At 40.9% G+C, this 8506-nt stretch overlaps 1 long non-coding RNA gene across 1 annotated transcript in view; it reads right to left on the bottom strand.

The window, feature by feature from the left end:
* LOC148904124 (uncharacterized) overlaps nt 1–8506 on the bottom strand; it is a 388679-nt gene that overhangs the window by 141379 nt on the left and 238794 nt on the right. The gene's annotated exons all lie outside the window — the stretch shown is intronic.

Genomic DNA, 8506 nt, shown 5'->3' with positions numbered 1-8506 from the left:
ACCCAGCTGTGCGAGTGCCGACGGACGGACGGACGACTACTGAGAACTAAATAATCCTAGACACTAGAAGATTGGCAGAAATGACAACATTAAATAAATACATTCTCATGTAATATTCATTCAATAATAAAAACCTTTTTGCTCGGTATTAACTGTATTGGTGCTCCAATTGAAAATTGCTGAACTTTATCACCCCTCCCACCCCAGATAGCTATATTTTTTTGTGATATTAACAATTCTTAGAATTTTGACTTTATCATTGTGTGATTGTATTTTTCTTTTTGTGTTTTCCCCCTTTTTTACAGGTTGACAGAATCTATAGTTGCATACCCCAGTCAAGTTGCTACATGCAATTTCGCCATCCAAGATAAACAGCATCCTAATGGAGATTTTGTTCAATCCCCTTCTTGCAAGTACAACTAAGTACCCCTGATCTTGAGTATGTAGATGCTATTTAAAACAACAACAAAACAAAACCAAAAGGGGAATCATGGGAATCAGCTGCAGCTAAATCCCCTCTTTAATGCACAACCGACACCTCCGGACAAGTTGTGTCCATAATTTGTAAAATCACTTCAAATGATTTCCACTGAACCTATTTTACAAAGATTCCACCGCATATAGCTATCTTTTACCTTTTAAGAGTCGCGCTGAATATTCCGGGAAGTCTTGTTTTCGAGTTGGTGACGATTCCTGACGTGACGTCACTGAAGGAACGCCGCTGACCTAGAAAGCGACACACAATGCATTTTGGGTACTTTGTTTGCTCTGAAAACATCGTGTTGATCCGTGTTGATGGCTAAATTAGAAGGAAAACACATAAATAACGCGATGGTGAATCGTTGTGTGTTGCACCAAGACTACTATTTGATACTAGTTGACACAAATTCCCAGCAGACAAATCAGCCCATTTCTAACGGAGCTTGGGGGCCATCTTGTGCATTTTGTGGGACGCTACTTTGGCGTCCAGACAGCTCGAATTGATACGGAAGGACTTCTGTAATCCATTGCAAACATTTATGCTTTCCTCTTCAGAACTATTTGAATCATATTCATAACTGGATGAGTAACAAGAATAGCTTCGAATCTGAAGCTATTGTTTTGAATCTAGGGCAAGGCAAGACATCCTGGCGTGACGTCACGAAAAAGGGGGCGGGACCTTCTGAAACTGGCCACTTCCGAGGTCATTTTGAAATGGTTTTGGGACACTTGAAGTCATTTTTATTGGTGTTTTGCATTTGACTAAAAATATCATCCTGCGTGTTTTGGGTATTTTAGATGCTATAAAACGTTTTTCTGATGTCAGTTAGGAAACAATAAAATCGTGTTGGTTGTGAAAAATGGGACGACACCCGCCATTCCTTACTGTGAAAGGAACAACTTTTTGAAAAGCATTCTTTCTTCTCACAATAGCCGGATTTTGGGGGTGGTGCTGAGGAGGAGGAGGAGGATGTGGGAAGGGGGTGGGGGTGTGTGATGGCACATTCCTAAACGGAGCCTCACCTGATGAGATGTTTCATAAGAGAGTGCCCCTCTTTCAGTTCAGTCATCCTCATATTTAGTTTTATTGACAAGTAAGTTTTCAATACGTAGCTTTTGGTGTCCTTTTTCAATTATATTGGACCCCTTTATGAGTGTACTCGGTCCATTCTGAGATGCTGCCAGCCTCTCAATTGTCCACATTTTAGCAACTATTTACCCATAAGAAATCACAGATAAAACATTCCAATGTTCTCAAAATCTTTATTTTTAACACACAAAAACTGAATTAAATGATTAAAGAGAAAAATGAATAAAAGATAAATTAACCAGTCATAAATAAATACAATAATTCTAATGATCATAAGGCAGATACAGACGACTGAAAAAAAAAACCACACGAAAACTAATTATTTTAATAAAGTTTCAAATGTCTGTATTCACAGTCCTTTAGCTTTCTTAACATAAAGAAAATATTGAACATGAACTCTCCTAAACATGGCTTCTCTTGCCTACTTGTTCAGCTCCACACACAAGTTTCATTCATATCAATCATGCGGGCCGCACTAACATTGATCTTTCATATCAAGGTGGGCCGCAAACTATTCTTTCGGGGGTCGCAGTTGGCCCGCGGGCCGCAAGTTGGAGACCCCTGGTCTAGATGGAGGACATTGATTCGCTGTGGCGACACCTGAAGGATAAAGACAAAAGGAAAAGAATGTCATTGTGGTTTTTTTTGTCAACCACAGCCAATGTTTCATTTTCTTTTGTGAGTCTTTGAGTAGAAAATGGCGACAAGAAAAGAAATTCAGGTGGAGACCTTTTGTTCTTCTTCCTGGCGTCAAATCAAATGAATTGCATGCTAAACCTCTCTTTGAATAAGATTACACGTGATGATTTTCATTTCAAAATGTTCCATTTGTTTCACATGTTTCTGACAGTTACCACAATTTACATGTATTTGTGTGAGCCTTCTGTTGAGGCTGCGCAGCCCGAGGCCGCCCTGCGGTCTTTCTCTCTACCTTGATACACCCTTCCTCTCAGCACCTCAGTGGCGGCTGATGTTACGACTTGCTCGGGCAGGAATGCACCCTCGCTGCTAATGCACTTTTACGTCCAAGCCCATTTGACAATAAGTACCACCGTCATTTTGAAGCATCAATATTTCAATCTCCATTTGGATGCAGATTTGTGGCAACACACCCAGAATACAAATAAGTAGGCCACGCCTTACTTGAAAAATACCCAAGCTTTGGCACGCTTCCCCCAAACGACATTAGAGCATGTTTAAATTTTGAAAAAAAAATATACAATAATTTAGATTTCTCCCCATTCTTGCGCTTTGCTGGCTTGAGAGGAAATTATGATGATCCAGAAGTACAGATATAACCAATTGTATTCCCTTCTATGTTCAAATGCACATTGTTGCTGAAAACATACCAGAAAGATCATATGTGGCAAACTTAATGTTTGTGATGGAGGAAAAAAAAATCACCAATAGAATAATGAGTGCAAGATGTAACAAACCCAAGTTTTATTCTGGTTTGAGTTTGCTCTCCAAATGGTCCTTTCAAAAAAAACCTGCACCAATACAACAAGCTTCCTCCACTTCTTTTCTTGATAAAGGTGCACTGCAACCTGACAGAACGGGCCCGGACTTGTCTGCTTCTCAAAGCTTGCTTCCTTCTCCTCTAAACCTTCTCCTGGATAGAAACCGGCGACATTTCAGCTTGCTGGAGCTATTGATTAGTGCGGGTTTGTTTGGAATCACAGTGTATAGGCATCAGTCTACGAGGTGGTAAAGTTAAAGGACAACCGACACCACTTTTTTGTTTCCTAACTGACGTCAGAAAAAACGTTTTAGAGCATCTAAAATACCCAAATCACGCAGGCTGATATTTTTAGTCAAATGAAAAAAAATACAATAAAAATGATTGAAGGGTCCAAAAACGATTTCAAAATGAAACCGGAAATGGCCAGTTTCAGAAAGTCCCGCCCCCAGTTCGTGACGTCACACCAAGACGTCTTGCCTTGCTCTCGAAAATCAAAACAATGGCTTCAGTTTCGGAGAATATGCTTTCTAGTTACTCATCCAGTTATAAATATGATTCAAATAGTTCTGAAGAGGAAAGCATAAATGTTTGCAATCGATTAAAGAAGTCCTCCCATATCAATTCGAGCCGTCAGGACTCCAAAGTAGCGTCCCAGAAAATGCACAAGATGGCGCCCAAGCTCCGTTGCAAATGGGCTGATTTGTCTGCTTGAAATTTGTGTCAACTACTATCAAATAGTAGTTCACCGATTCACCATTGCGTTATTTATGTGTTTTACTTCTAATTTCGCCATCAACACGAAGTTTTCAGACCAAACAAAGTACCCAAAATGCATTGTGTGTCGCTTTCTCGGTCAGGGGCGTTCCTTCCGTGACGTCAGGAATCGTCACCAACTCAAAAAAGGGACTTCTGGAATATTCAGTGCGAGTCTTAAAAGGTAAAACATAGCTATATGCGGTGGAATCTTTGTAAAATACACTCAATAGAAGTCATTTGAAGCCATTTTACAAATTATGGACACAACTTTTCCGGCGGTGTTGGTTGTCCTTTAAGGCTAGACTCGTTTCAGGCCCGATATTACAGTTTGTGGGTGTGCCTGTAGCGAATGTTTTTATTTATTTCGCATTTGGTTGTGATGCGTTTGTCAACAATTCCAAAGGTCTCAAACGGTTTTTGGTGTTTTGTAGAAATGTTTAATAAATGAATGTAATAAGTGAATGTTTAATATTTAACAGCAACTCGAAATAATGTGCCACCATTAAAACAGTTTGGCAACATATGGTCAACATGTTGGGATGATTGTAGGAATGCTGACAACATTTAGACCGATGGCCAAAGCACTATCATGCGACTGCTAAACGTCATTCTTTTTACAACGCGCGCACCCGCCAAGATCATTCGCTTGGCATGATTTCTTTGTAATGTCGCCATCGTGATTGCATCTTCTCATTTTTCTTGAATAGTACACACAGAGCAAAAGGACTGTTTAGCTGCTGCCAATTCGGCATTTTATTTTGTTGCAACATTTCGATGGCAAAGTTTGCAAAAAGAGGTGTGTTTTGACACGTCTCTCCTGTTGGCGCCATTTTACATATGTTCTGCTTTAAATGTGAATAAAGGACAGACAACTTGGATTGGAGTGTGATTGAATCCTCTAGACGGGATATCGCAGTGGCACGTTCAAGCTCGTTCCAACACTCTTGACTTTAGCCTGCAGTGAAATATTTATGTTACACTCATTGGAACCTTTGAAGACATTTGGTGGATTTACCGCCCCGCCCGCACGCCCTCCTCGCGCTTCTGTGATTGTCAAAGAGGAATTTCTAAGGAGTGTTTCTGTGAGCTTGTGGAATGCAGACAAGATGGAGCATGTCTCAGGTTGGCTCACGACATCGCTGCAAAATGCCCCAAAGACAATTTAGAAGTGGTTACCTGAAGTGATGAAAGTCATCAAAAAAAACAATACAATACAAGACAATCTTTTATTCAAACACATCATCTTCAGTTTTATGATTGATAGTTGAGGGAGCGTCACTGAGGAATCTCCAATAAACAAGCAGTCCCTGGCCCCAACCTTAGTACGCTTCAACAGGCTAATATGATCCAGGTTGACACCTGGATCGGAAATTCAGCTTATAAACTTTAAAGGACAAGCGACGCCTCCGGACAAGTTGTGTCAATAATTTGTAAAATCACTTTAAATGACTTCTACTGAGCGTATTTGACAAAGATTCCACTGCATATAGCCATATTTTACCTTTTAAGACTCGCGCTGAATATTCAGGAAGTCTTGTTTTCGAGTTGGTGACCATTCCTGACGTGACGTCACGGAGGGAACGCCCCTGACAGAGAAAGCGACACAATTCAGTTTGCGGTACTTTGTTTGGTCTGAAAACTTCGTGTTGATGGCGAAATTAGAAGGAAAACACATGAATAACGCGATGGTGAATCGTTGTGTGTTGACAAGACGTCCTGGCGTGACGTCACATGCAAGGGGGCGGGACCTTCGGAAACTCGCCATTTCCAAGGTAAAAGTAAAAATATTATCATTGGTAGGGATTAGATGGTTTTAGCTCTTTGTTAAAAACTATTATTAATTAAACCACCTTTTTTTCTCCCTTGGAAGTCAGAGATAGATTTTTTTTTTCCCTGAGAAATGGCAAGATAATAGATTTCCGTGACTCGAAAGTTACCGATAGCTTGCTCGATCTCCTTTCTGACATCAAGAGCAAGGAAGGGCTGCGGCTCTGCTATGTTTTCCAGCTACGGGAGATACACGAAAAAAAGAATGCTAGCAATATTATTTCTGAGTTGACGTTATTGCACTTTTATGTGTCCTGGGAAATCATTGTGTCCTGGGTTGCAGCAAATGATTATTGAGAGCTTTATAGGGCGTGATGTTTAATATGAGGTTGAGAACAGACAAAATCACTCATTGTACCTTTGGGAATAAATTAAGACGGAGTGAAGGTATCTCTGGCATATCTTCCGAAAGACAATCTTTATTACCAGCCGCCTGCCTCTGTGTCACGTAATTACCGGGACACGTACTACGTTCTGCTGGCGGAAGATTGTCATTCCCAGCTGGAATGAGTGGCGTGTGTGGACTGCAGTATTTACTCAAGCCAATACATCCAGCAAATATTGATCTGTGAGGTGTGCTTGGGAAGCTGCTGGGCCTCAAAACTCCCGAGGCAATCAGCGCCTGCATTTCCAAGTCCTCGATGAGTCTCTTGGAATGCTGAATCCAGCAGACTTTGTTGATTGGGTTGCCAAGATTAGTCGACGATCGGAAGGGTCGACAAATCCATTTAGTCATCGGCCAATCGTTTCCTTGAGTGACTTCACTGAGTTCCTATTTGATGTCACGTGACGTTCTGTTTTTATATATAATAATAAGAATACATTTCATTTATAAGCACCTTTTACAACTCTCAAGGACACTTTACAGTCACAGGATATTTTTTTTTCTGCGGGTGAGCAACGGCAGCCACACACGCCAGCATTCACTCAACCCTGAAGTAGCATAAAGTAAAAGATTTTCTGTTTTTTAGCTAACATATTGTAGCGATATTTGAGGCGTTAATGAGCGAAAGTTTATGAAGAACCGAAACACTATGCTACATTGGAGTCCAGATGGCTCGAATTGATCCGGAAGGACTTCTTTAATCAATTGCAAACATGTATGCTTTCCTCTTCAGAACTATTGGAATCAAATTCATAACTGGATGAGTAACATGAAAGCATCTTCTCCAGATCTGAACTCTCTGAAGGCATTGTTTTGATTCTGGAGCAAGGCAGTGTGTGGCCAATAGTGACGTCACGAACAAGGGGGCGGGATTTTCTGAGACTGGCCACTTCAGTGTCAATTTGAAGTAGTTTTTAGCCAAATCTGGTCCACCACGTCATTTTATTCCTCCCGCAAAAGCATATTTAACATAAAACCACAATAATAGTCATTATTATTAACTTCAATTTTGGAAACTAGTTGTTCATTAATTTGTTGTGCGCTCTATGTGTAATATGTGCAGAGGCTGAAACATTAAAATAGTTTTCCCGAATTCATAACGGTGCCCGAGAGGAAACCGTAACCACAATGTGTCCCACGGCAAAAAAAAAAAAAATGAGTTTGACACCCTTGGTTTACAGCGACAATTTTAAAGGCCACAGTATCACGCCATGTTGTTTTGAGAGCAGGCTAAATTCAACCTGGCCTCATCTGTTGCTGTCCGTCTGCCGAGCAGCTCAATGCTTGCGCTTTGGAGTCTCGGGTGGCCCATTTGCTTATCAGTAAACAGGTAGAATTTTTTTAGATCCCCCTGGCAAAACGCACATTGAGTGGCTTGGACTCAGGTGAGTGTCTGTGGGGGGGAAAAACACACATGTTGCTATGGAGAAGAGAAGACTAATTTCCTTCTGAATGAAAACGATAAAGAGGCACATTGTTTTTGCCAATTTTCTCCTCGTCGTTCTCATGGGATGCCAATGTCTCTGTGCGCCGGTGCAAACAAAGTATTGAAACACCCGCTTATTACCTCAGCTGCCAGGACTGTGCTGGATGAAGATGCTTTTACCAGAGTAAACACACATAGTCTAGTGGGACCGACTGGTCAATATCTTGTTTGGAAGGCAATATATTAGCTTGAATTTCATTCGAAACATGCATCATCACTTTATTTTACTTCAAACTTCTACAGAACTATCTGAGCTCAAAAACTGGTTCGTCATTTAGAATCAGATTTGGTATTGTAACAACTGCTTAGTGCGAGTCATCTTATTATACTACAGCGCAGGCCCGTTCAGCTTTATGGTTTATTAATTCTTGACGTAAAAATGCAAGTGACGACGAATATGTGGAAGCAATCATTTATTTTCAAAGACATGACTACATGAAATGTTCAATCGGACTGTCGAACCCTCAAGGATGAAATCAGTCCATTTTGGGACATTGATCGACCTACACATTTTATCAGAAGAAATAATAGGCCGCGCATCGAAATGATCACAATCATAAAAGCTTTATGAACTGGTATAGTACAGAATGGGTTGTGTGTCGACCTGTGTCAAAGTATCTTTTCACAATCCTTATTGTGTCCTTTGTAAGACTGAAAGTCAGAAAATTGGAGAAAACGCACACTGTCACCGAAGCTCTTTTGGAGCTGCCGCAAAATTGTAAAATGATTCGGACATTGGTGTTTTGAGGCCAGACCGTGTTTACAAATGTGAACCGTTAGCTTTCTATTACCAGTCCGTCATTTCTGCAACAAATTCCGTTTCAAATATCAAGCTACGTGGCTATCGAGATGCATCACAAGACTTCCTCTCACCGGACTGCGTCATGTCACCATGTCAGCGTGCTGCAGGTCTCAACAGAGTCCCAGTCGAGCAAATGGTGATTAAGTCGGAAGGTCAGGTGGAATTGATTCTTTTCCCCGCGGTACATCCGTGTTGCATTCCAGCTAGAAATGAGTCCC

Source organism: Hippocampus bargibanti, linkage group LG01 (assembly GCF_051943395.1).
Source record: "Hippocampus bargibanti isolate YZ-2025 linkage group LG01, ASM5194339v1, whole genome shotgun sequence".
NCBI classification, from domain to species: Eukaryota; Metazoa; Chordata; class Actinopteri; order Syngnathiformes; family Syngnathidae; genus Hippocampus; species Hippocampus bargibanti.
Note: the sequence above shows the minus strand (reverse complement) of the source record. Positions and strands in the feature narration are given on the sequence as shown.